This window comes from Euleptes europaea, chromosome 8 (genome assembly GCF_029931775.1).
Source record: "Euleptes europaea isolate rEulEur1 chromosome 8, rEulEur1.hap1, whole genome shotgun sequence".
Lineage (NCBI taxonomy): Eukaryota > Metazoa > Chordata > Lepidosauria > Squamata > Sphaerodactylidae > Euleptes > Euleptes europaea.
This window is the reverse complement of record NC_079319.1, coordinates 36,736,783-36,764,544: the sequence shown is the minus strand read 5'-3', so window position 1 is coordinate 36,764,544 and position 27,762 is coordinate 36,736,783. Positions and strand designations below refer to the sequence as shown.

At 42.0% G+C, this 27,762-nt stretch overlaps 1 long non-coding RNA gene across 1 annotated transcript in view; it reads left to right on the top strand.

The window, feature by feature from the left end:
- The window catches only part of LOC130482038 (uncharacterized), a 29,975-nt gene extending 5,809 nt beyond the window's left edge, over positions 1 to 24,166 (top strand). Inside the window, exons 2-3 of the long non-coding RNA XR_008933491.1 lie at positions 23,391 to 23,537; positions 24,111 to 24,166. This is a non-coding gene — a long non-coding RNA (uncharacterized LOC130482038). The remainder of the gene's footprint in view (positions 1 to 23,390; positions 23,538 to 24,110) is intronic.
- Positions 24,167 to 27,762: the final 3,596 nt, after the last annotated feature.

The window sequence follows — 27,762 nt, the reverse complement described above, 5'->3', positions numbered from 1 at the left end:
CCCTTTTCCATCTAGTAGTTTTCCCTAAAGGGGAGGTGTACCTATTTTTTTATGGCAACTTGGAGTGAGACGCAATTTTTAAGGGAAACAATATGCCAGAGGTGAAGAACCTCCATGGCAGCATGTTATTGGGCAGGGGGGCAGGACTCTACCACATTGTGGAGGTTATATGCCAAATAAAGGCTATCTTCTTCTTCTTCACATTGTGGAGGAGAGGAAATTACACATTTCCAAGTGCTGTGTGTAACTGGGCCTTTGTAAGAGTGGGTGAATTCTGTGAAAACTCATCCATCTCATCTCCCAGATGAAATTCTCTGATAGCTAGAACACTGTCTCTAAATCCGATTAGTAGTTCCCAGCAGAGCTGTATCAAAGCAATATTTTATGCATAGCAGATGTCAAAATTAGCACAGCATTAAAGGAGACAGTCTGGGTTCACAGAAACATTCAACAGCCAAAATAAATTTCACAAAAAGCAACATGAAAGAGAGACCTCTCAGCTGCCACTGGCATGGTATGGTGCTTAAAGGACTATATAGTAGCTGGTTGACTTTGGGGGCAGTGAAGCATTAACATTAGACTAGGGTTGTACAAAAAACAATTTGGTAAATTTTGGGTTAGGGTTTATTGGGCCCAATTTTTTTCCAGTAAACCCGGAATAAGCCGAATACCCATACATTGTGTAAAGGGACACACACATTGCGATACAGAAAGAAAGGTTAGTGAGGGAACAACAAACAAAATAAAAAAGCCTTCATCCACTGGCAAAAGGCATGATAGAAGAGAATAGACGAATCTCCCTGGGTGTGGAATTCCACAATTCTGGTGCCATGACCCAGAAGGCCCTTTCTTGGGTTGCCACCCATCTAGCTTCAGATGCCAGGGGCACCCAAAGCAGGGGCCCTAAAGATGATCATAGTGGCCGGGTAGGTACATGTTATAGTGCTGAATCTGAATGGGAAAATGAGTGATGTGTGCAGGGATATTCAAAGAACTGCTGGTTTTGGGTCATATCCTGTTCACCAGGCACAAACAGGGAGTTGGTTTTTGATGGCCTGTTCATCTGTTCATTGACCATTCAACTGTTAGCTTCATTCTGTTCTTTCCTATTCCTGTTCATTGACCATTCAACTGGTAGCTTCATTATGTTCTTTCCTAACACTGCAGGACAGTGTAATTCAATATTCATGAATGTGCATTCACACACAATAGCCCAGTGGCACCTCAAACTAACAACATGTATGGACTTTTCTGTTGCCGCAGTAGACTTATCCTTTTCAATTTCACACAGCCTGGTGGAGTTCTGCTCCTCCCATCCTTGCTGCACTTGCGCTCCATGCGTCAATCAATTGATTGAATAGACAGTTATATAAGTCACGAATAATATAAATCTATCCCTTTTAAAAAGTCCTTCCGGTTGGTCTTTTTCTAAGTCAGTGGTCCCCAACCTTTTTGAGCCTGCAGGCACCTTTGGAAATTCCGACACAGTGTGGTGGGCACAGCCACAAAATGGCTGCCAAAGGAGGTGGAGTCATACACAAAATGGCTGCCACAGTTTACCTTCATCCACACAGTGAAGATCTTTGTTCTGTGGTGGCAGTAGCTGCCAAAGCAATATTTAATTTTTTTTTGCACAGTTCATCAAATCTTCAATGGCCAATGAGAAGCAAAAGCCCCACCTGTCCCTGCCTACTTTCTAAAAAACACTTGGCAGGCATCAGGAAATGTGTTGGTGGGTGCCATGGCACCCACAGGCACCACGTTGGACACTCCAGTTCTAAGTAATCTTTAGAAATGCTAATGGCCTCCATTCTGCATTTTGATGCATGTTCAGCGGTTGCCTATAACAATAACTCTTCAATATTTCAGAGAGAAGCCCTGCTTAACAGGATGCCTTTTAAAACTAACATATTGTTTGCACATATTTCCTTGCCTACAGACAGCTTACTTTCAATCACAAAGTAAAGATCTTTGCGCTGTGGCGGCAGCTGCTGCTGAAGCAATGTTTTTAAAGAGCTGCACAGCCAATTAAATTTCAGTGGCCAATCAGCAGCCCTGTTGGGGCAAAAGCTCCACCTGGCCCTACCCACGTCCTGAAAACACTTGGCGGGTGCCAGGAAAGGTGTTGATGAGTGCCATGATGCCCACAGGCACCAGTCATAAATCTCATTTTATTCTTTGGAGCGTATGCCCAGGAAAGTATTTTTAGGATTGTTCCATTTGTGAACTGTGAACTTTGGCACGTTTACCAACTGGAAGACCTGCCACCTGCCAGCCTCCCTTGACTTCCTATAATGTGTGAAATATACACAAAATGGATGAATTAACTAAGCATATGTCAAGGTCAGGAAATGAAGAGGATGATGGTCTCTGGTAAATGGGCTACACAAGAGCACTTTAGAATGTGTGGTTTGCTAAAGTGCTTATTTAGTCTTACTAAGCTAGGAAATAACTTTGCCTGAATATTTATAATCAGAATTGATATTCCCAGTACCTTGTGCTATAAAAACCAGCCTTCATATGGGAATATAAAACAATATAAACTTATGAGGTATAAGATGACATCACTATTTTTTCCCTTCCAAGTAGAGGATGAGTTTTAAAAACTGGATATATTAGGCTTTAAAAAAAATGAACAGGATTCTGTCAGGCTAATCTCATTATGCTGGTAGCCATTACAGTCAAAATGAGTTTCCTTTGCCTTACTTTGGGTTGGATTCAAAAAAAGCTCTCGGAGGAAAAGGGTCATTACATTAAGGTAGTGAGTTACTAAATTGAGCTTCCTATTATCCTGGGGTATGTATATTCATGTTTTCTTAAACCAAAGTGGATGAGATGAATAATCCAGGTATTGTTCAGTGGGTTGAGTTATACACTTCCTTCAGATGAGTGAAATATTGATAACTAATGAAAGGAAATGTAAAACATTTGAACTGAACTAAAACAGACTAGAATTTAACAATTCTAAATAATATATCCCCCAATTCTGGAAGAATTCCCTGTGGTTCAGGAATCCCTCTAAAATAAAGGAATAGTTATACTTTTTTAGTTATACAAACCCAGGGTTAAGATCTTTACATCCTGTTCAGCCACATTCAGTAACCCTGGTAAATAAGCATTTTATAACCTGGAGCCATTTTGTCTGTAGATTTTGGCTCCTGGTTTCTAAATTCCCTAAAGAAGAAATCAGAAATCTCAAAAATTAACTCTAATACTATGTAAAAAAACAATTTGAAGCAACTCAAATGTACTAAGTTTTTGTCCAACTATACTGAGAATTAATTAATCTATATCAATTTAGAATAAAAGTCATAGCTCTCATTCACAAGAGGCACTTTTTAACATCCTGTGTGTATATAAAGTGCTGTCAAGTAGCAGCCAAATTACGGCAACCCCAGCAAGGGGCTTTCAAGGCAAGCGAGAAGCAGAAGTGGTTTGCCATTGCCTTCCTCCGCAGAGTCATCCTTGGTGGTCTTCCTTCTAAGTACCAACCCTGCTTAGCTTCTGAAATCTAATGCAATCAGGTTATACATGCTTCCTTCCCTCCCTTTAACATCCTACATTTGTATAAAGGGTATCATACTGAGCCACAACTTTAAGGTTGACAATGAGGAAATTGAAATTGTTCAAGACTTTCTATTCCTTGGCTCCACCATCAACTAAAAGGGAGACTGCAGCCAAGAAATCAGAAGGAGATTGAGACTGGGAAGGGCAGCCATGAAGGAGCTAGAAAAGATTTTGAAGTGTAAGGATGTGTCACTGGCCACCAAGACTAGATTAATTCATGCCATCATATTCCCTATTGTATATATAAGTGTGAAAGCTGGACAGTGAAGAAAGCTGATAGGAAGAAAATAGATTCCTTTGAAATGTGGTGTTGGAGGAGAGTGTTACGGATTCTGTGGACTGCCAAAAAACAACAACAAATCGGTAGGTTATAGATTAAATCAAGCCTGAACTGACCCTAGAAGCTAAAATGACTAAACTGAGGCTATCGTATTTTGGTCACGTCATGAGACGACAAGAGTCACTGGAAAAAAACAGTCATGCTAGGAAAAGTTGAGGGCAGCAGGAAAAGACGAAGACCCAATAAGAGATGGATTGACTCAATAAAGAAAGCCACAGCCTTCAATTTGCAAGATCTGAGCAAGGCTGTCAAAGATAGGACATTTTGGAGGACTTTCATTCATAGGGTCACCATGAGTCGGAAGCGACTTGACGGCACTTAACACACACACACACCGAGCCACATTAGGCACATTTAGATGGTACCATTTTATACAGACATATCATGATCTCAGATTTGTAGTGTAGGAAAGACCACACTCTCAAGAAGAGGACAAACATGGTTTGTCAAGAAGACTGAGGGCAAACAGCAAGAATGGTGCTTCATTATCTGCTAATGTACATATAAAGCTGCCTTATGCAGAGAGATCATTGCTGCATCTAGCTCATTATCATCTACTCCAACAAGCTACAGTTCTCCAGGGTCTCAGGCAAAGAAAGGCCTTTTATAACACCTAAGATTCTGTAAATGGAGTTGATGGGAATGTTGCTAGTTTGTTTTTAATCATTTCTATTCCAAGCTGTCCAATAAAGCTGCTCAAGGCAGTTTCTAGCATAAAATAAACAATAAAACAAATCTGGTTGATAGTTTCAGAGTGTTGGTAAAAGAGCTAGATTTGAGCCCAGTAGCAACTGTAGAGAGCACAGACTATTTATTTAGCAGTGATTGCATAAAAACAAAATTCTAAGCATTTAGGGATGCCTAAAGGCTCCTGAATACAAAGTGCATGTACATTGTATGATTTATTAATGAAGATTCTTCCCAAATGTATATTGGTGGAACCAAAAATACATTGAACTGCCATATCCATCTTCTCTATAGGAGAAAGCACTGTATATGTTCAGAACAAATGAAGGGGTTCCCAGAACTTCCATGAAAAGAAAAGGTCTCCTTTGGTGAAACTCATCTTGTTTTCTTTTATGCTTTTAAAACCTCTGTTAGTGACTTTGGTCATTTATGCATGGGTGGTACATTCACTCACATTTACCCCTGGTCTGTCTCGGTCGTTCCTTGGAGTTATGCATGAGTTTTCTGACCATTAGAGATGACCTCACTGCCAGCCCTCACAAATCCCGGGACTTCCCATTCCTCTGTTAACCCAATTCTTCCCTCTACCCTGAGCTCAGCCTGGGTTAAATCTCCATGCATAAGGCAAAGCTCAGGACACACAAGCTTGGTTTCTCTCACAACCAATTACAATGCAGCGGTTAAAGTGGTGGGGATCCAAATGCTTCCTGGGAGCTCTTACTGAGCAGAAGAAAGGCTTTTTAAAATCGAGGCTTGGATTTCTCACCCCCCCTTTCAGATTGCTCCATTTTTTTTGTTCTTAAAAATGCTTTTTTATGCAGCAATTGGGGATTTTGGGGGGGATTTTCTCTCACAGTAAGCTTTACAAAGAAAGCCAATTACAAAGCAGCATTTAAAGGGGGTGGGACTTGATTTGAGCTTCGAGACCGCTGGTGCATAGATTCCCAACAGAAAGTGTGGGTCCAGCGAGCAATGAACCTCAGGCAAAACTCCCATGCATAAATAGCTCTTGCGGAGACCATGCCTGAGACCCTGGAAAGCTGCTAACAATCTTAGTAGACAATACTGTCCATGATGGACCAATGGTCTGATTCAGTATAAGGCAGCTTCATGTGTAGTCATGTGTGTCTATGTGATACTGGTCTTGACAACCTCCATTTTATACCGCTTTTATGTTTTTGTGTAGCTGTTTGGTTTTTTAGGATGTGGATTTTATTTTATATGTGTTTTAATTGTTTTTAGTTTCTTGCTGGAGGCCACCATAAAAACAAAAGGTGAAAGTGCATACCATCAATGTGTCAAATAAGTAAACATGACAACATGTAGTCCTATCTGAAACAAAATACCACCACTTTACATTCTCTGTGTTAATTAATATACTGAGTGTTGGTGTTGCTGTGTGTGGGATTTAGGCACGCTGCTCCCTTAGCAAGGAAACTCATTGTGCTGTTCTGTAGTTAATATCACTAATAAGCCTTAGGAATGTCTTTAAAACAGGAAGCTGCTTATGAACTTTATTATCCTAAAGAAAACAGATTGGTAGCCAAAAGGGAAGGGAAATGGCCAACTCTCACTTGCAGGACATCAACATTAAGTATTAAACAGGAAAGCCAAAACATGCTGGATAAGCAGAAAGGGACTAAAAATGTAGGCTGGTATTTCCTTTCATTGCTATATAGCAAAACTATGGAATACTTTGTTGAGGGGGTGGGTTTAAAGCAACCTGGTGCACAATCATCAATGTTTGTGTTCATGGGAGTTCAGTAAGAAGTTTGAGCCAAAGCTGCCTAAACAGACTTGCCAAGGGTCTGTAGTATTCAGACATGGACAATTATTACTAACCTACAGACTTAAGATGGCCAAGCAAATGTCACAAACCAAAGTTTTTTAAAAAGTCCTGTGGGGCATTTGCAGTGCTGTGCCTATCAATTTCTGTCTCACACATGCTGTCTCCCTGTGCTTTTTCCTGTGTAACAAATTGTTCTACTAGAAAGTAGGAAAAACCAAAAATGTGCAAGTTGGTCTGGGCGAGCAGAAATTTCCACATCTAGCTATAACACTTAGGCTTAAATCCTGACATTGACAAAATCTATCATCAAAATCCATCCATAGTTCTGTCCCTGCTCTGAGGAGGAAAGAGTGAGCTTTGCGCTTGGCCAACCAGCAAGCTTTCGCCATAAGCTTCTAAAATAAATATAAACATCTAGATTGAATCTAGCCTTTCCCCAGAACTATATAAAGATCTGTTTGAGGTGAGGGTAAAATGCTTTTCAGTAAATTGCTGTGTGTCAGAGAGAACTCTTAAGGGTTCTAGCTGCACTGGAGGTTAATCAATGGGGGTCCCTGTTGCTTTTTGTTTGTTGAAGTGGAGGTGGAGAAGCACAGCAGAGCAATCCTAAACACAGTCACACACTTCTAAACCCTGTTGAGTAGGGAACACACAAACGCATTAAGCTGCCTTATACTATATCCCACTATTGCTCCATCAAGGTCAGTACTGTATATTCAGACTGTCAGCAGCTTTCCACAGTCTCAGCCAGAAGTCTTTCACATCACCGGCAACTGGATCCTTTTAACTTAGGGTTGCCAGGTGCTCGCTGGTGGTGGGCAAACCCCCGGTAATGTGCCCTTCTGCCCGTCGACCAACTGAGGGCTGGCGGGCAATCGTGCATGCGCGGGCCGACACGGCACTTCTGGTTTACAACCGGAAGTGCTGCCTCGCAAGGAGCTTTAGACCACTCAAACTCTTAGTTTGAGTGTAAAGGGTCACTGCGGCCCTTTACACGCACCCACACACAAGATATGTAGAGAAACCTCCCGCTAAAGGTGAGTGGAAACCTGGCAACCCTATTTTAACTGGAGATTCTGGGGATTGAACCTGGAACCTTCTGCATGCATAGCAGTTGCTCTGCCACTGAGCCATGGTTCACTACTCTGGGAAACACCGAAATAGGGACCATAGTATTCTTTACCATTTACTTGAGCTCAGGAGGCCTTCACACTGGTTGTGAAGACAGAAAGACTTTTTTTTTAAGCATTAGCTTAGCATCAATTATTCTCCATTTTGTGTGCCTAGAATTTTGCTTTGTAGTTCACAAAGGCCTAGCTGAGCTTGTGGTTAACAAGATGCTTCTGCAGCCTAGGGTTGCCAGGTCCCCCTCTCCTCCGGTGGGAGGCTTTGGGGACAGAGCTCGGGGATCACTCGCATGCGCCGATGCGCACGCACCACTTCTGGTTTACAACCGGAAGTGCGGACCCCCCTGACTCACCTGGGGGGCCGATTTGTTGGCCCGGGCAGGGAGCAGGGCTGGCCCGGCCAGCTAAGCATTGGGGCGGCTGGGCTCAGCGGCAGGAGCATCTTGGGGCCCGCGGGCAGCAGGGAGGCCGCTGCTGCCCCTGTCCTTCCCTGTGGTGCCGCATAGTGGTGCCCAACATGTGCGGGGGCTGGGGCAGGGCTCTGCCGCACCTGCGCCATCCTCCGCACTTCCTTGGCCCCGACCACAATTCGGCTTCTGGTTGTGAAGCCGGCTGCTTGCAATGCGGTCCTGCAAGGCTCCTCACACAAGTTCTGTGCCACGGTGTGTACATGCATGTGCACGTTTGCCCGCCGACCCTCAGCTGGTCAGTGGGCAGAAGGGTGAATTGCCGGGGGTTTGCCCGCCACCACTGGGCACCTGGTAACCCTATTGCAGCCTGTTACCAAGTAGATAAGGCCTGTTCAAGGACGGGACAGCATACCAGCCTAATTGGGCAACTTGACTCATCTGTGAGAAGTTGGGAGAGAAGAATGATTTCTCTCCTTACTCCTGAGAATCTAATTCTGGCCTAAACCAGTTTGAACCACCTAAGGACTTCTCCTTGGTAACAATGCTGATTGGAAGTCATGGGTCATCTGACTTAGGTTCACTTTGCCATAAATTCAGCCATGTTCGTAGTGAGATACCTTCCTTCACCTTCTATAGTGTTACTCTGCCTTATCTACAAGAATCGTCTCAATGCTTGAATGCAAGCAGCAATGGCCTGAACCAGCATAGCTTGATAGTAACAACATTTGCTATGTAACAGGGTAGTAAGTATATTTAGAAAAACTTTATTTTCTTGCCAGTGTGCATTGAGAATTCTGTAGCTTGTATTTTAATCCATTTGAGTTTTTATTCTTTAATAAACCTTTTACATTTAAAAGGTGGTTTGAGTTTATTGGCCTGACTCAGTTACGTTACAACAAGGCTGGAAGGTGGCCAGTCTTGACACTAGTCATCTAGCATTACAAGCTGTTTTTACAACCCAGAATCAGGTAGGTAATGGTTCTGGATCTTATGCATCTAAATGCCTCAGGAAGAGTTGGATGACTTGGTCCACTGCCATGTATGCATGTGGGTAATAAGCTATAGTATCAGAAGCCACCTGCTCTCCTTACAGAACCACCCATGAAGGAGCTTCCAGGCTTAAAACACTGCATTAAAAAGAAAGGATGGAACATTTTAAACCTCCAATTAAGCTAAACTTTACTGGGAAAATAAGAACATTTAAGAAAATGTGAACAAAAATTAAGACAATATCTGCTCCCCCTCTTGGGCATTTATGGGAAGGATTTCACTTTTATATTGTCTTGGGGTGCTACAGCAGAGGATGGATCAGAAGACGACTACATTGCTAACATGCTGCACCACAGAGGAGAAAAGGCATTTGAAATAGACAGCAACCAGCCTGATAACACTGCAGATAAGCAAACTAGATGCTAGCAGAAGCCCTTGACACATTGTAGGTCCAGAAAAATCATGTTTTTAATGGTTTCCATTCTAAGCTAAAATGAGACTAGAAGAGCTAGTTTCCCCACTCTAAGCTTGTATGGAGGGACTTCACTTTTGTATTGTGGCTATGGTGTTGTGACTCCTTTCTGTGTGTTGGAATTCTCTATTGCTTATGTCTTTCAGAAATTATCTAAACTTTTAACTTACCTAATCACTCCACACGCCTCTCTTCAACCTCTGTCTCTATCACCATACTTTCTCCTCTATATCACCTTATCAATGTGCCAACCTCTTCTGGTTTCTTCCCCGTTATATTCAAATACCAGAATGTAAGCCTAGGCTGTGAATTGCCAGATGTCCTATCTAATGGCTAATGTTTCCCAACTTATTTGGGTTAACGCTCTGAAACAATGGGACTCAACTAGCACCTATCTGTGTATATTGAAAGTTGCTGCCTGTGTGAACTTTATACATTGCTTGGAACAATGCTAAAACAGTCTCACAACTGTGCATCTCTGCATGTTTTTCTGACAATGATAAATCACATTTCAGTAGCTTGGGGCAACTGTTGAAAGTCTAGGACCTAAAGAGATTAACTGTGGAAGTCTGTTAAAAATTGACATGCCAGTGCCTTGTTATGCAGCAAGATGAGCAACAGACCCATCTGTTACCATTCCAAGGGGAAAGGAAAGGGTATGCTAAATGGGTTATTCAAAAAACACCCAGTCATGGGATTTTGCCCCCTTGCTGTTGTGTATTGAGTTACAAATACAATATCTATCTATGAAAGGCCATCCACAGTAGATAATTTAAGCTGTAACATTACAGTTGGGCTAAAATTTGTCCTAGGAAGCTGAATCTTTTAAATGTAAAAGTTTCTTGTCATCTGGAGCAAGTCTATTTCAGTTAGCATCTCACTTGTAGGCCATTTTTGCATGGTAATTAGCTGCGTGTTCCAGGCTGAATTGCGCCGCAGATTTTTTTGAATTTTGCATGCTGAACAGTCATTTCGGAAATGACTGCGAAGCCGGCGCAGACCTGCTTTGCGTTACAAAAGAGCCCACTTAACGCGACCTTTTGTCTTTGCTCCGCTGCTGCTGCGAAGAATAACCAGAGGGGACCATGCAAAACAACAGCGGCGCGTTAGCTATGCACATCCAAATGGCTATGCAAACGAATGAAGGAGCAGGCGAGTCGGGGATGGGTGGAATTTCTCCTTTTGTGTCGGGACCGTGAATAGGCATTTTTAAAATCGCATTTTTAAAAAGAGCTTTGAACGAGCTTCAAAATTGACCCTGCATAAATGGCCGTAGCTGCTGAAGTGCATAGGGATTTTACATTAAAATTTATTGTGTTCTGCTTTCTATGTTATTTTTGCGGGGGGGGGGGGTTGCCATCAAGTCACAGCTGGTTTATGGTGGCCCCTTAGGGGTTTCAAGGCAAGAGACATTCGGAGGTGGTTTGCCATTGCCTGCCTCCATGTCAAGACCCTGGTTTATTCCTTGGAGGCCTCCCATACAAATACTAGCCAGGGTCGAGGCTGAGAGTGTGTGACTGGCCCAAGGTCAGCCAGAAAGCTTACATGGCGTAAGTGGAGATTTGAACCTGGGTTTCCCAGGTCTTACTCTGACTCCTTAATGGGTTGAAATTAAATCAAAATAGTTTTCGTCTAGACATTAGGAAGAATTTTCTAACAGTTAGAGCGGTTCCTCAATGGAACAGGTTTCCTCGGGAGGTGGTGACCTCTCCTTCCCTGGAGGTTTTTAAGAAGAGGCTAGACAGCCATCTGTCAGCAATGCTGATTCTATGACCTTAGGCAGATCATGAGACAGAGGACACCTTGGCCATCTTCTGAGCATGAAGTATAGGTCATTGGGGTTGTGGAGGGGGGAGAGGTGGTTTGGAATTTCCTGCATTGTGCAGGGGGTTGGACTAAATGACCTTGGTGGTCCCTTCCAACTCTATGATTCTACCTTAACCACTATACCACACTGACTGTACTGTTAGAGAAAATTAAACAAAGGTTCTACAAGAATTCCAGAGGGATAACCATATTAGTCTATTACAGCAAACCAAAAGAAAAGTGGTATCTCAAAGACTAACAACCTATGTTCCAGCATGAGCGTCTGTCAATCAGAGCTCACTTGCTCTTGCAGAATTCTGAAGTTTTAACAAATTCTAAATCTATCTTCATTTACCAGATGACCAAGGGTTGCATAGCACGGTTACCTAGAATCTTTAAAAACATTTTTTGGGATTCTGAATACTATCCAAGGCATACGAAAGCTGAGAGACACTTTTGATTTTCCCCCCCTCCTCACTGAACGGGCACATTCTGAAAGGGAAATAAAAAACCTACAAGAATTTGCCTGGGCTCTATTTTATCTTTCTTCATTTAACTATTTCTAGAATGATTCACTGTTTTATTTTTAAATAGTGTGACTGATAGCCCAAATTTGTCTTGGGAATGGGAAAAAAGAAGATATCTTTTATTTTCTGATGACAAATACCTCTCAGTAAAGTTTCCTTGGCTCTGTGAATTCTGGCATGCTGGAAAGGAAATTGGGTTGTTTTGCATTGTGTGGCAAAGGTAGTATCTAGGAAATGTTTGAGCTACTTTCCAGTTGTTCATACATTAATTATATTGACATGGCACATGGCATGTGCACTGTTTGGGAAAGCTCTGGAACTTTAAATCAGGCATTATGCTTCTTAGGCAGAAAATCATTAGTAGCTATTGCTGAAACTATGAAGCCAGTCCATTGAGAGAAATGTTGGCTGCAACACAAAGCTTATGCCATGGTCCTATGAGCAGTTTCAAGTTTCCCTCACCCCACCCCAAAGTCTGTTTCCTGTGCATTGCTTGCCTTCTAAGGGCTGGTTCACAAACAGGTTTCCTCTGATTCTTCCATGTTATTGGTTCAAATAAATGCACTACTGTACAATATAATACAAACAGGTCAAATTTAGCCATCTAAATATATTTCAAAAGTAAATGCAATATTAATGTTGAGAACATTATGCTCGGAGCAGCAGGATAAGACCTGGGCTGAGTTTGTTTCTCTTCCTGTTTGCAAGTATTTAGTCCGGGTGTGGCCAGAAATGTGAGCCTTTGGCACAAGCCAAAGGGCTTTTGGTAGGGTTGCCAACCTCCAGGTTCTAATTTATAATCTATGATAACGATACAACATACAATTCACAATTTTCAGTTTACTTATATATACACAAAAATAAACCTTGCATAAATTTCACTGTGTTGATTCACACAGAGTGCAATACCGAGTTCAGTCCTTCTTATAATCAGTGTTCCAACTAAATGTAAAGGCATTGTCACAAAATAAAGTTCACTCATAAAAAGTTGACTTCATTGTTCCAAGTGTAAAATAAAACAGCAAACCAAAAGTCAAAACCAAAAGTCGCACGGCGACCACCTTTCCACAGCGAGGTGTGTCAGCTCACAAACCAGCTGCGTGGAAAGGTGGTCGCCGTGCGACTTTTGGTTTTGACTTTTGGTTTGCTGTGTTATTTTACACTTGGAACAATGAAGTCAACTTTTTATGAGTGAACTTTATTTTGTGACAACGCCTTTACATTTAGTTGGAACACTGATTATAAGAAGGACTGAACTCGGTATTGCATTCTGTGTGAATCAACACAGTGAAATTTATGCAAGGTTTATTTTTGTGTGTGTGTATATATATATATATATATATATATATATAGATAGATAGATAGATAGATAGATAGATAGATAGATAGATAGATAGATAGATATAGATATATGTAAATTGAGAATTGTATGTTGTATCGTTAATACAGCATAGGTTTAGTAGTTTTTGCTAACTAAAACCTCCAGGTTCTAGCTGATCTCCAGATTAAAACTGATCTCCAGCCGACAGAGATCAGATCACCTGGAGAAAATGGCCACTTTGGCAATTGGACTCTATGGCATCGAAGTCCTTCCCCTCCCCAAACCCTACTCTCCTCAGGCTCTGCCCCAAAAACCTCCTGCTGGTGACAAAGAGGCACCTGGCAACCCTAGCTCTTCGCTCATAGCCTGAGGTCTTGAAATAATCTAGGCCAGTGGATCCAGGACCCACCCAAGGTTTTGAGTATTCTTGTTTGTTTAATTCCATTTGCTTATTTAATATGTATGCTGTACTTCATTTGGGGGGTAGGGTTGCCAGCCTCCAGGTGGTAAACAACAAAAGACACCTATGCTGTAACTGAAAGTGAGGGCATAGAAACAGCACGGGGCTCAATAATGATACAAATAACCACAAAGAATGTCAATTGTCACATGTGATCACAATCACTATATTCTAAGCTAACATATACATTTATAAACTAACACTAATATATACAACATTGCAAAGATCCATACATTTACATAAATAGACATATGAATTTACTCAATGGAATGAGACCTCCGCACTACTCTGGGTTCCAATCCAAAGTGAATAACAGTGCGGGTGGGTCTAACTGCTTTCTTATGACCCGGCTGCTATCTGGCGACCCGGTAAGGTGGTGCAAACAAAAATAGCACGCACGGCTGCAAAAGCTCTGGAAAGTTCAAAGCGTCCCTGGACGGGCTCAGCGAAGTTGTGTGCGCAGGAAGGCTGCTGGAAAGTTTAGCCTCCAGGTGGTAACTGGAGATCTCCCATGATTAAAGTTGATCTCCAGGCAACAGAGATTAGTTCACCTGGGGAAAATGGCTGTTTTGGAAGGTGGATTCTATGGTATTATACCCCACTGAAGTTCCTCTCCTCCCCAAACCCCGCCTTCCTCAGGTTCCACCCTCAAAATCTCCAGGTACTTCCCAACCCGAAGCTGGCAACCCTAATTGGGGACCCTACTGGAGAGAAAAGTGCTGTACTTAAATAAAAATAAATAAAAATGGTATCCCAGATCTCTTCACATGCACTCAAGGCAGTATGCATAGTTTCCCCATTATTGTATCCTAACAACAACTTTGCAAGGTAGCTTAGCTTGGGAGCTCAAAACTAGTCCACAGTTACCCAGTGAGCATCATGGCTGAATGGAGGTTTTAATTTATATTCCCAGTCCCAGTCGAATAGTTATTGGGTCTAGGGCTGTCGATTCGGTTCATCCTGAACCGAAAAACAGCTGAATTTCCCCCGATTCGGCGGTTTCTAGTTTGGATAGAACCAAATTCAAAAAAGGCGGGAAAACAACAAGCCGAATTCAGCGAGTTCAGGGCGATCGCTGAATAAATTCAGCAAATTCATGGGCTCCGAATCAGCAGCATAACTGTCAGTTAGTAAGCAACTAGCAGCATTCGGCTGTTTAAAGCTATTAAAAACACATTCCCGGGGGGCATTTTTTGAGGTAGAGGTCCCACAATTTCAGCGTAGCTTGAGGGGACCCTTCTTGCAAGAACCCCCAAGTTTTGTAAAGATTGGGTCAGGGGGTCCCGACCTATGGGGCCTGGAAGGGGTCCCCCCCAAAATTACCAATTGGAATAAAGGCATTAAAAACAGATTCACTCCTTTCCGTGGCTCCGGGGGGCATTTTTAGAGGTAGAAGCCCCAAACCTTCAGTGTAGCTTGAGGTGACCGTTCTTGCAAGAACCCCCAAGTTTGGTGATGATTGGGGCAGGGGGTCCCGAGTTATGGGGCCCGGAAGGGGTCCCCCCACCCATCTGCCCATTACAGCCTTTAAAGACACATTCGCGTTGGGCCGTACCATTACCCCGGCCCGGGGGTCTGGTTGCCTCAGCAGTTGGGTCGTACCATTACTCCGGCCCGGGGGTATGACTAAAAGGCAATTAATCCCGAGTTATGGGGTCCCCCCCATCCACCCATTGGAATGAATGGGAACAGGCAATCCTTAATGTGCATCTAGAGAGCGGCAAATCCAAGGCAAAACCTCCCGTGCCAGAAAGTATGTGTGTGAGAGTCTGCTAGAATCGTATTGGATTACTCCTGAGTCCTGACTCCCAGTCCCTGCTCCTGATAGAAGAGAAGAAGACATCCACAGTAAAACCCATTTGGGGGCTTTTCTCTATAATTCTCTATAATTTTTTCCTGTGTGTGTGTATGTTGGGGGGGGAGATTCTGTGTGTGTGTATGTGTGTGTGTGTGTGTGTGTGTGTGAGGGAGGAAGCCAAAGGGGGGTGGGTTTACCTGTTCTGCTGGGGGGTGGGCTTGATTGCCTCTGTGTGGGACTGTGCTTTCTACTGTTTTCACCGGTTGCCAACTCCGTGTGGAGTTAACTGTGGGTCACTGAGTTTCTCTCTGGCTGGTTCCTATTGCTTCCAATGGGCTGTGCAGCTGCTCCTGTTGTTTCGAATGGGCTAGCCTGTCATTCGTTTTAGTACATCCCCTGTAATGTATTTCAGTGGAGTCAATGCAAGTCAACCGACATTCCCCTCTCGCATTATCTTCAATGGGATGGGCAGCCTCTCTCATTGCTTCCAATGGGCTGACTTGTCATTTGTACATCCCTTTTAATGGCTTTATTCCAATGGGCAGATGGGGGACCCCTTCCAGGCCCCATAACTCAGGGACCCCTGACCCAATCTTTAAAAAACTTGGGGGTTCTTGCAAGAAGGGTTCCCTGAAGCTACACTGAAATTTTGGGACCTCTACCTCCAAACATGCCTCCCCCAGAGCCACGGAAAGGCGTGAATGTGTTTTTAGTGCCTTTATTCCAATTGGCGGTTTTGGTGGGGACCCCTTCCGGGCCCCATATCTCGGGACCCCCTGATCCAATCTTTACAAAGCTTGGGGGTTCTTGCAAGAAGGGTCCCCTCAAGCTATGCTGAAATTTTGGGACCTCTACCTCCAAAAATGCCCCCCCCGAGCCACGGAAAGGCGCAAATGTGTTTTTAATTGTTTCCTGAACTTCGAATTGCATGCCAAATTCCACGGATCCGAATCGGGGGAGTTCGGATTTTGGCATTTCCCAAATCAAAACGGGCTGAATTTTGCCGAATCCGAATTTTACCTAATTTTTTTTTCAACAGCCCTAATTGGGTCTCAGATTCTATTTGGTGTTGGTGGTAAGGTGGGCTATAACAAAACAAAAACCAAAAAAAAGTCTAACGGTCTAGTCACTAGATGATACAGGCTGTAACAGTATTTACTTTTGGCAGTTAGAATTTGTCCGAGTGTATCATGATTTCAAATGATAACACAGGTAACAGTAACTGTGGCACAACTGCAGGAAAGGTTTTGTGTGTGAATTGGACCTTAGAAGGCATAGGAAATAACAGAGTAATGTTGTAAACTTAATTCTGTTCTCTACGCCAATTTTACCTCATGGCGAGGTCTTCACATAGAAACAAATAATTTAGTCTTACATTTCCTCTGAGATAAGCCACAAAAATGGATTTCCTCAGTGATTAGGACTGAGGAAACCTGTGTCCAAATGTCTTCTCAGCCATTAAGCTCAGTTAGTGACCCCCAGTCACTCTCAATTGAGCCTACCTTCTAGGGTTTTTTGTGAGAATAAAATGAAGACTGGCAGAGCAGAACCATGTTGTTGGCCCTGAGTACCTAGGAGTCAGGGCGGTATAAAAATGTGATTCATTGATGGACACAAGCTGTAAAATTGTACCAACAATCTCTAAATAAGCATTATCTCTAGAAAATCATGTTTTTCTAGAGCAACTTCTACTTCCAGATGAGCAACCTCACTGCTAAAGACAGAGCTGGCCAGAGCTGGTAGAGGACCATTGGAAACAACGCATAAAGTATAAAAAGCAAAGAAAATTTGATCCTAGCCTGTTGCTCCAGAAAATATCGTCAACCGCCAGAGCAATTCAAGTAGCTGCTTCACAATTAATCATATAGCAAATTCATCTCAAGAGGAAAAAAACAGCCTCAGAGAAGTTAGGAAAAGGCCAATTTTAGAGCATCTGAAAGTAATTAATTCTTGCTGTCTGGTAACATCCAGTGAAGTAACACTTGTGCCATGGTTCTCTGCAGAATTCACGGGATAAAAGCAAATGGATAAAGGCAACCCACTGCAATTAAAAACTGGTGAAATAAGGCAAAAATTTAAGCTGCGATATCACTTTGGATGTATTTAAATGTCCAAGCTCTTTTCTCTTATGGAAATCCCAAGGCAGGTTCCAGTGACTTAAAAATAGGTACATAAAATAGCCAATTAAAATCAGATTAAAGCCAGTAAAGTATTACTGCTAATGCCCTATTTCCTTGTCAAGCTTAATTCCAGGTGCGGTGTGGGAAACCTAGCCAAAGTAAAAAAAAAAAAAAAAATGCAGCATTTCCAAAAGCTTTGGGTTCTGGCAAATCTCCCAGTGGGAGGTTCCACCTTGGCAGAGCACCTGCTGGTAACATTCTCAGTGTACTTTCCTTGTGGGAATTGAGACCTATATAGCAGGTTCAGGAGGTTGCTTTCAATAACTCAGGTTGGGATTATGATGAGACATATGAAAGAGGGACAAATGGGAACCAATATTTGTAGTGCACATCTGATGATGCTGAATTGTGTGTTCTCAGAATAACTTCACGTAGTACCTTGTTCACCAGTGGGTGTTAACCAATCTGGGGTACTTCCTATCTTCTTCCCAGGTTTCTCTATCCTCCCTGGCAACCAGACAAAAATGTTCCTCTCACCTTTGTTTATAAAAAAGCGTTCTTTGGCAAATTTTAAAGAGGAATCCTAGTTGAATAGTAAGGTTGTTACTAAAGGGCTTTCCCTGCAGAACATTTTTCAAATCAGTTTGAAAGTCACGTTCAGCCACAAGGAAGGAAAAACCCCTCACTTCTAGTTCTCTTTTGTTGTTCAACTAGGGAAAGGTTCAGAAATCAACCAGGTGATTGACATGCTAGACATAGCTGCACTGAGGCTTCTTATGAAAGTTTGGACGATGGGCAATTATTCTTAGCAATCAAAAGAATAACAGAAAGAACACAGTTCTGTAGGCAGTCTTAAAATGGTAGTTCATGGGATATAAATACAATCTTTCTTCTCACAAAGGGTTTTTTCCCCTGAGTAAATAATAATTTGATGTTTATGTGTTTCCCATTTAGACCTACATAGAAATGCATATTAATGAACTAAAAATACATCAGCTGCTTTTTCTATTTCCCAAATACTTGAACAACTGTAGCAGCTGTTAAAAACTAAAATTGAAAACCATAAAACATATTTTAAAAACTACAGCCAAGATTTTCTATTCCAGCAATTTGCAAGAAAGCATGTGAAGCCTAACCAATAATTGTAGCTCATGTTTGGAGCAGTGCTATAGCCTGTTGAGGCATCCTGGGCAAAGAATACTATAGCAGGGTTGTCTCCTTACTGTGAAAATCCTGCCCTATGCTGCCAGAGCCCTCACTTCTGAACACAATCATTGCCAGTTAAATTCAGGTGAAATTCAGGTGTTGCTGGCTTTTATTTTCTCCTTTGATCATGCTTTTGAGTAAGAAGGAAACAGAGTGGACAGGGGTGCCCTAAGGACCCCCCCCCCCCCGTGGAAGCACTAGTGAGAGAGGGTATTAATACAGCTCTGCCTATTCCACAAGGGCTCTGAATTTATGCAGAAAGATGTCCAATGGAGTCAAGCGCAAAGGCTATGCCTGTGCATGTGCACACATGCCCTCATATTTTTATCCCACACAACATGACTCAACTTGAATCAAACCTCAGCTCTGAATTATCTTGTAATGAGGTGCTCAGAAAGACTAAATGCACCCTTGTCTCAGTGCAGAGAGTACTTTCCTACACCCGCGGATCCTCCATAGCCTATCATGTCACATCTGAGGTGATGGGAAGGAGCAAGTCCCTGAGAAGCTGTCTGCAATCCATGGACCGTGTTTACAGCATGGAATATGCATCTCTAGGCAATGTTGACTTCTTAAAATACAGAACATTGCTGTGACAAATTACTTGATGCACAGGGCCCAGCACAGTTAACTTTCTCTAGATTGCATTCATAATGTTTACTTGATCCTGCTAATTTGCTTGCTTTTTTAAAAAGTTCATGATCACCCCAGAGAGTAGATGACTCACATGTAAACTAAAACCACATCTTTTCTTCTGTCCCATTTCTGGCTGCTTCTGAGTCACAGTGTCAATCATGCTTCTCTCAGCACTCACTAACCTGGTTATTTGTGTGTTTCCACACTGCTGCATCACAAAACATCATGGCCACTTGCTTCAAAAAGATAATATCTCACACATATGGGAGCCGTCTTTGATCTCTGTGGTCTGTCTAAGGGTCAGAGGCCTATCTGCTCTTTCTCTGCTCCCCCTCACTTCAAATGGCCTTTTTAATTTACTATGAAGCTAAAGCACAAAAGCAGGAAAATAAAGGCTTGGATTTAACAGTAATTAATGTGTCCATCTGTTTTAAGATGTAGTATACATTTGCCTAGGACACGTTTATTGCCTTATGACACAATGCAATTGTTTTATCTACTGAGAACTTTAACCTAATATAACCTAATATGGGTAGATATATATATATATATCACATACAAATTTCTCTGTATCCAGCAATAGGTTATCAAAGAATTAAAATTCAATACATTCTACTTCACATAAGAAAAATAGTATTTTTCTTGGAAAGTGGCACAGTAATACATTTTCCTTTCTACTCATTGAATGCCGTCAAGATGTTTAATAGCCATTACTTTCTCCATCCTTCCTCATCTCTCACTTCAGCAAGATCAACAAAGCTGCATTTTAATAGTTTGTTACTTTCCAATGATTTTATCATATTTTATTTTGTCAGTCACCTAGGGTAGGTTTGGAGAGGCGGCAGTGTAAATAAATAAGCAAATCAGGGTGATGCTAGTGACCTGCCTGAAAGGAATTCTGTGAAGAATGTATTTCAGAGGCTTTCAGCGCAGTCCTAAACAGAGTTACACCCTTCTAATCCCATTGATTTCAATGGACTTCGAACAGTGTAACTCTGCTTAGGCTTCCATTGTTTGAACATGGTCCCAAGATAGGGTTGCCAGTCATAACTAGCAACCTGGTGAGAGAGTTTGGAGGGAGGGTACAATACAATGATGCTGTATGTTGTGTGGACATACAGCATCACTTCCAGCACAACATCAGAAGTGATGTTATCATGTTGGCAATGACACTCTAGGATTTACCCAAAACTTTGCGGTTAAACCACAGATGCTGAAGAACCCCCTGCATTTTCTCCCACCAGATTGTCAAGTGGCAGCAGGGAATGGGGAACCTGGTTAGGTAGATCTCCCGCTATAGCAAGAGACCTGGCCCCCAGGCCAAACTATGATGTTGGGGAACTGAAGCCATTTTCCTGAGCCTAAACGGCCTTGATGGGGGGCCGGTTTGCCTCACTGCAGGGCTCCACATTAGGGTTGCCAACCTCCAGGTACTAGCAGGAGATCTTCTGCTATTACAACTGATCTCCAGCCGACAGAGATCAGTTCACCTGGAGAAAATGGCCACTTTGGCAATTGAATTCTATGGCCTTGAAGTCCCTCCCCTCCCCAAACCCAGCCCTCCTCAGGCTCTGCCCCCAAAACCTCCCACCAATGGCAAAGAGGGACCTGGCAACCTTACTCCACATGCACTGAATACTGCACATAAAGTTCCACAATGGGCTAACAGGGTCCCATGGAGCTGTTTTGGCTCAAGAAAATAACATAGGGAGGAAGGCTAAAGCCCCTCCCAGATGCTGCAGTGTCAAGCCAAATCAGGCCCTGGTGTCCTTAGGAACTTTGGTTCAAAGACTGGTTGTGGGAAGATGCGCATTTTGGTGTAGGAGAACAAAAGGTTTGATAATTGTTGGGCTTGTATATGATCAAGTTACATAGAAAAAAATCATACTGCTAGATCTGGCCCAGAATGACAACTGGTAATAGTGAAATCTTATACTGAAATCCTTCATTAGTACTTATTTAAGTTTCTATCATTTACTTAAAGACTGTTCTTAACTACTGCTTTCCTAACTGATCCCTCATTTGTGTTTTTCTATCTCGGTGCCTAATTTGCTTCTCTTTCTTGTTTGATAGTATTAATTGTGTATGGGAATAATTTCTGGATGGAGAATACGAACTTTAAAAAACCCTGTATATTTCCCACTTGTATATCACTATGTTCATCTTGAATGCTGGCTTATATCCACTTACAGAACTATCCATGATGACAGTGTCCTTCTCTGAACAGGATGGGGATGCTGTTTGTGTAATTCGTTTTCATGCTCAAGTATTGCACCACCCCTTTCCCTCACCAGTGATGGTGCGTTTCTTCAAAACTTTACTATTTGATGTACTGCAACACCAATTCATGTTTCTCACTGAGGTTGCTTAGGGATGTACACCTGGGGGGGGGATGTACTTTTTGGATTCAGATTTTGAGGACATAAATGATGGTTTTCAATGGTATTGTGGTTCCCTGCTACCATTTTGGGATTTGAGTTCAGGTTTTTCCAGGATTCCAAAATTAGTTGGAGTCCATAATTTCCTAAGGAAGACCATTGTTTGTGGGGGCGGTGGAGTTGCTGTTTTCAACCAGTTGCACCAAAAGTGCAGGGAAGCTAGTGCTGCCTGACCACTAAAGACTCTCCATGTTTCAAGTGCATTGGACCAAGGGGTCCAATTCTATGATCCCCTGAACAAGTTGCCCCCAGCCATCCTACTTGTAGGGGTGTGGAGTGGGAGGAAAAAGCAGTCCTGGAAAACAGCCCCACTCCCACAAAGGAAGGAGGCAAAGAGAAGGCGCCAACCATACCTGTAGCTCTGCCAGGCCCTGTTCCTGGTTTGCACCAGCCAGGAGGTGCCTTCCACAGCCTGGGAATGACTCATGCCAGTTGTGAGCTGCTGTCCCTGAACTGGGTGAGACTCGTGCTGGCCATGAGCTGCTGGCCGTGGGCTGGATAAGACATATGATTCCCATCATTCTATTCATTGTGCATGCTAGATATGTAACGGCTAGTCTTGTCAGCTGTTATAGGTCATGATGTTCTTGTGATACTTACCTCCCCTATTAGGAGCATGTGGTTGGCTCATCACCATGTGGTTCTCCTGCTCTTAGTTCCCAAAAGAACCTAGAGTACCAGTGGTTGATGCTGGCACAAGGGACCATGTCCCTGCTTGGATCCCAGAGACTGCCATTTCTGGCAAGCTGCCTTCAAACCCTCTCTCTTCCCTGTCAGTTGCATCAGCTGCACCTACTAGGCTGTTGATCTGCAGACATGTGTTCAAAGGAAAAAAAACAGGCAAGCAGTGTCAAATGTATAGTTATATCTGTTACCACATGCTGGTGCAGGACATATAGACTCATGAAATACTGTTGCATATCTATACTTTGTTCATTAACATATATGCATCAGTGATGCCTCGAACACATGAAGCTGCCATATACTGAATCAGACTCTTGGTCCATCAAAGTCAGTATTGTCTACTCAGACTGGCAGCAGCTCTCCAAGGTCTCAGGGTCTTTCACATCACCTACCTGCCTAGTCCCTTTAACTGGAGATGCCGGGGATTCAACCAGGGGCCTTCTGCATGCCAAGCAGATGCTCTACCCCTGAGCCATGGCTTGCATTACTGTTGTTGTAGCCCTGAAGCTACAAGGGCATCCAATAAGAAATTATAAATGGTGACTTGTTAACATGATTCATCAAATTAAGTTTAGTAGGGAATGTAAATACCTATAATTTCAACAAGGTTTGCGCACTAGATGTTTGTGCTCTGTGCATTTTACATCGGTAAAATACAGTGCATAAAGAATTAGCAAGTCTAAATATATGCTTCTCAGTTTAGCAACAATATTGGAAATGTATCTCTTTCTCATTTGAAATAATTCCTTATAATGGTTAAAATCTAAAGGCATAGTATGTCAAGAGCTTTCCACATAACACTATGAATGTGTTGGATCCTCCAAATAAAAATTGTTTAGTGTGTTTCTATGGGCCATTTTTTTTGGAAAGTTAAGATGGTCCCAGTTCCACTACTTTTCCCATAGTAGCAAATCTGAATTGTAGAAGTCAAATTGTTCAAGGCTAATCAAGCTAATCTGAAAGAAAGGAAGTTTACCCTTCATTTCCCAACAGATTCTCTTTAATTTTGCAGCCACATTGACAGGTGGCCTCATCACTCCGAGCATTACAGACCACCTTGAAGATATCAGCGCCAGTGGCCTTTGAAGTAAGAATAATCAACAAGCCATTTGATACTCGATCAGATGAAATAGCCTTGTCAGAAAAGGCCAGCTCTCAGGTATACTGATTGTCTATCAAATGAGGGATAACCTGATACATTTTACTAGTGCAGACTTATGGACCTTGTGGGACAATATAGCAGATGCTTTTTTAACAGCCAATTTCTTTTCAGTGAGACAACTGTGGATTGCAAGGAGAGTCTTTTAAATCTGATGTTAAAAAGTAACAATAACCCTATTCTGGTGGACAGAGGGTGGGGGCTTGCACACTGTGGCTTCGGAATATATGGAAATGTGGCAAAAACATCCACATGTGGTTTTCACACATGGTGGCATATATGTATTTTTCATATGTTGTAGTAGTTATATTTGTGTAGAAAAGGGATATTAATAGGCCAAAGTTGGCTGAAATACCAATGAGAGTATCTTGATGTTCCCAAGGAGAAATTTCACTCACCCTTTGGAACACCTTTCCTGGAGAGATCTGGTTGGCTACTTCCTGGCTCTTTTTCCAGAAACTAGCAAAGATATTTTCAGTGCTTTCCCTGGCTACTGATATTGATACCTCTGCTGGGTGTGTGTTCAAAAAATTTATTTATGACACTTATAGTCAACTTTTCTTTTTTCAAAAGCAAAACTCAAGGTGGCTAATGAAAGTAAGATGAAATGCAAAGGACTGAAAGCAGACAGACGAAAGAGGCCTTTCTGTCTGCTCCTCCTGCCCCCACACAGTGTCTGGCTGCTGATGGAATGGAGAGTGGATAACAGAGGGGAGGGGCCGCGGGAGGAAGCGCACTCTCTCACCCCCTCCTTCTGAGGCACTGAAGGACTTGGAATATAAAGCGTGAAACATGCCAGGTAATTCCTGTGTTTTATTGTAGCTAGAATAGAGAGGGTATTGTTTTTAGTAGTGTATTTTGTATGGTTTTAAAATAGTGGTTTGAATATATCATTTTCTTTCTTGAACAGTACAAAGAGGGGTTTTTTAAAGATAAGAAGTGCATTTTGAAAACTCTGAATGAACCAGTAAGTGTTTTGAAGTGCCAACACTAAGTAAATTTGAACTGCACACTGAAATTGTGTTTGGAAAGGGCTGCAAATCATTTATTACCCTATTTCCAAGGATGTACAGCGGTGTGCATTGGGCTATCTTTACCACACTCCTTTAAGGCAGGTTAGGCTGAATGATGGTTGGTTGCCCAAGGCCTCCCACAGAATTCTGTAGCTGATCAGGAAAGAGCAGCAGTGTATGTTCTTTACTTTATCCTGCATTACACTTTTCCCAGTATTGTGTTTCTGTTGTTGAAGCTTTTGTTAGCCACAATGTGAAAGCACTATTCCCTTCTGGCCCTTAAACCTGGAAGTAATTGTTTATCCTATTTATTATTATTAATTGTTGTTGTTGTTAAGCTTATACCCACATATAAATGTATATAGATATAAATATAACATATTAAATCACACCCATAAAAGCTTAAAACCAAATATAGTAACAATATGGTGCCCTGACTACCAACTTGCTGTTATAAAATATCCTCACCATGGAGGTTGGATGGTATAAAGAACTATATTAAAAACCATAACTGTCACTTTCATGCATTTCAGTAGTAGGGCACCCCATTTTTTCATTAAAATGTGTCAAATGTTTTGCTATGCTTAGCGCATAACAGGGAAGCAGCATTCCTCTGTATGAATGGCCACAGCTCATTCCAAGAGTAATGATAAATGTCAAGGGAAACTGGAGCACTCAACCACAGTGCTAAATGATCTATTGGTAGTCGTTAGCACAACCCAAACACTAAAAGCTTCCTCTCCTCTAATGTCTAGGGTTTGCAGGTGTTTCAGATCATGAAGGTTCACACCAGACAGAGTCCAAAATAGAGAACAGCTTCCTGATTTATTAGGGCCCATGGAAACAACATTGCTGCTATTACCTACACATAATCCCTGAAGTCTGTTTGACAGCTGGCACCTTCAGCAACCCTTCTGGGCGCATCTTCATCATAGCTTTGATCCTTACCATATGCAGAGAGGAAATCTTTTGTTAACCTGTAAAGAAGATAGTGTTGCTTCAGGGAACATTAATCAGCCTTTTCATGAAGATGGTAATAATAATTTTAAGTGGCCTTCTTGTATCAGGCACATACAATAAATGATGAATGGGGGATATTTTTCCTTAACTAAAACGAAGTGATCAGACTCTACAAACTAGACCTGTTAGCTAGTCATTGTTAGGCACAGTTAATCCCCAATATACTTATTGTTGATTGATCAGGTTATGATCTAGCTTGACTTAGTGTCTATTGGGATATGACACGGGCTTCTTAGTTGTGGTGCCACAACTATAGAATGTCCTGCCTAATTGCTGCTCACATTTTGGTTTTTATTTTAATTAGTGTGACACTTTGACCTATCTTTTTATTTTTATATACACTTTTATACTGTTCACTAGATACCCTGGACTTCTCCATCAGAAGGCAGGATGTAGATATTGTAAATAAAAGGTGGTGATATGCAGAGTCTCAGGAATGAATGGAATAAGGAACCAGATCACCCTTTTTTGCCAAAGCAATGGGATACAGCCTAAAGTTTATACCTGCTCTCTCCATAGGTCTTAAGTTGTGACTTAGTCAGCAAAAAATTATGTTTAGGATATAATGGACACCACAACGACTCTTTAACAAAGGACTGAATAAAATCTAACTACTGGCTTTGTAGCTGACAGGACGCGTCCCTTAAAGATATGCTTTCGGTATGTCCAGTCATTCCATTTTTCTGGGAAGAAGTTTATTACTCATATCAGTTTTGTATTAGAATGTTCATTGATTTTTGAGGATGCTTATATACTTTTAAACTATCTGCTTGTCTCTTGGAAGCTAACTGATAGTCAATGAAAATGGACCCTCCAAGCCCCTACTACATCTAAAAAGTCATATTACAATATTGGAAAGAAAAATGCCCACCTTTGGTAAATTAATGAATTGAGGACCTTAGAACTCTATGAATATCTGAATGCATGGCATACAGACAACAATTGCATAAGGAGTTATTTTTAGATATTTAGAAAGCTTTTTTAAAAACTTTTGTGTAGATCTGCCACCATTGTTGTATTTTTTGTCTCAATGTATATATTTTTATTCTTTATTCTATTTTGTTGCTGGGTTTTGAGCTTTTCCTCCTTGTTCTTTTTTTAGTTTTGGGAAGGAAGGAAGAAAGATGGTGCCAATTATACCCTCAGGTGGCCAGGCGGCAACCCAGTCCCAAAAACACAAGCACCATCTGCTGCCCCCTCTACCCACACCCCAAATCTCAAGAACTCTGTGGACTGAACTCAAATTTCTGTCCTGCTAATGGAGGAATCTTCCTTGATAGACTTCCTGCGCTTATGCAAGGAGCCTTGTGTCAGCAAAGGTTCCTCTGTAGATGAAATGAATATTTTGGATCCACCCTGCTTTAATTCGCAATGTCCATCGGGGAGAAAAACACACAGAAGAAAGCAAAAAATGATATATATTTTTTATCATGGAAGACTGAAATGAAGCACAAGGTGTAACCTGCTTCCAAGGCTCTGTTCTGTGGTCCTGCTTGTGGGTACCATCTGAAGAGAGATACAAAACTATATCTGTTTGGCGTTCTGCTTCCGGTCCAACTCAAAATGAACTTTAGTTTAGATCAGGGGATTCCACACTCCCTCACTTAGGTCCACTCCAGACCATCATAGGGAAGCCAGCTTTCAAACATATGGAACCAGGGGACTAATAGGCATATGTTCTAGTTAGGTGTATGTAGATGGGTATAAACCTGAGCAGTTTTGTAATACTTTTGTAATACAATGCTTACAATATATTCCAGCTGTGGTCCTTTGATTGGCAACAACAAAACTGATTGGAATTAGAATAAATATTCATTGCTGGGAGAAGAAAATGACACAGAAATGTTGACTGTCACATTCTTATCAAGCCAGACTTGGATCACAGATGGATCTTCTTGGGTTCAACTAAACGAGACTCTGGAAGTTCCATGAATAGATGTCCAGCATTCCCCCTCACTTCTAAAAATCAGGCTTGCAAAGGCCTGAACACAATTAGGATAAGGGTGCAAGGGAAAGCGGAATTAAGCCTTCCTCTGTCCCTTTTTAAAGGTCAGGGTTTGAAATGCAATATTTGCATTTTAAAAACAAAACATATATAATATAATTAAGTGGGTGTGGAACTGTGTGCTTTTGGAACAAACATACATCAGTTAATTTGTGAAGAAGAAATGCCAAATCGTCACACAGCCAGA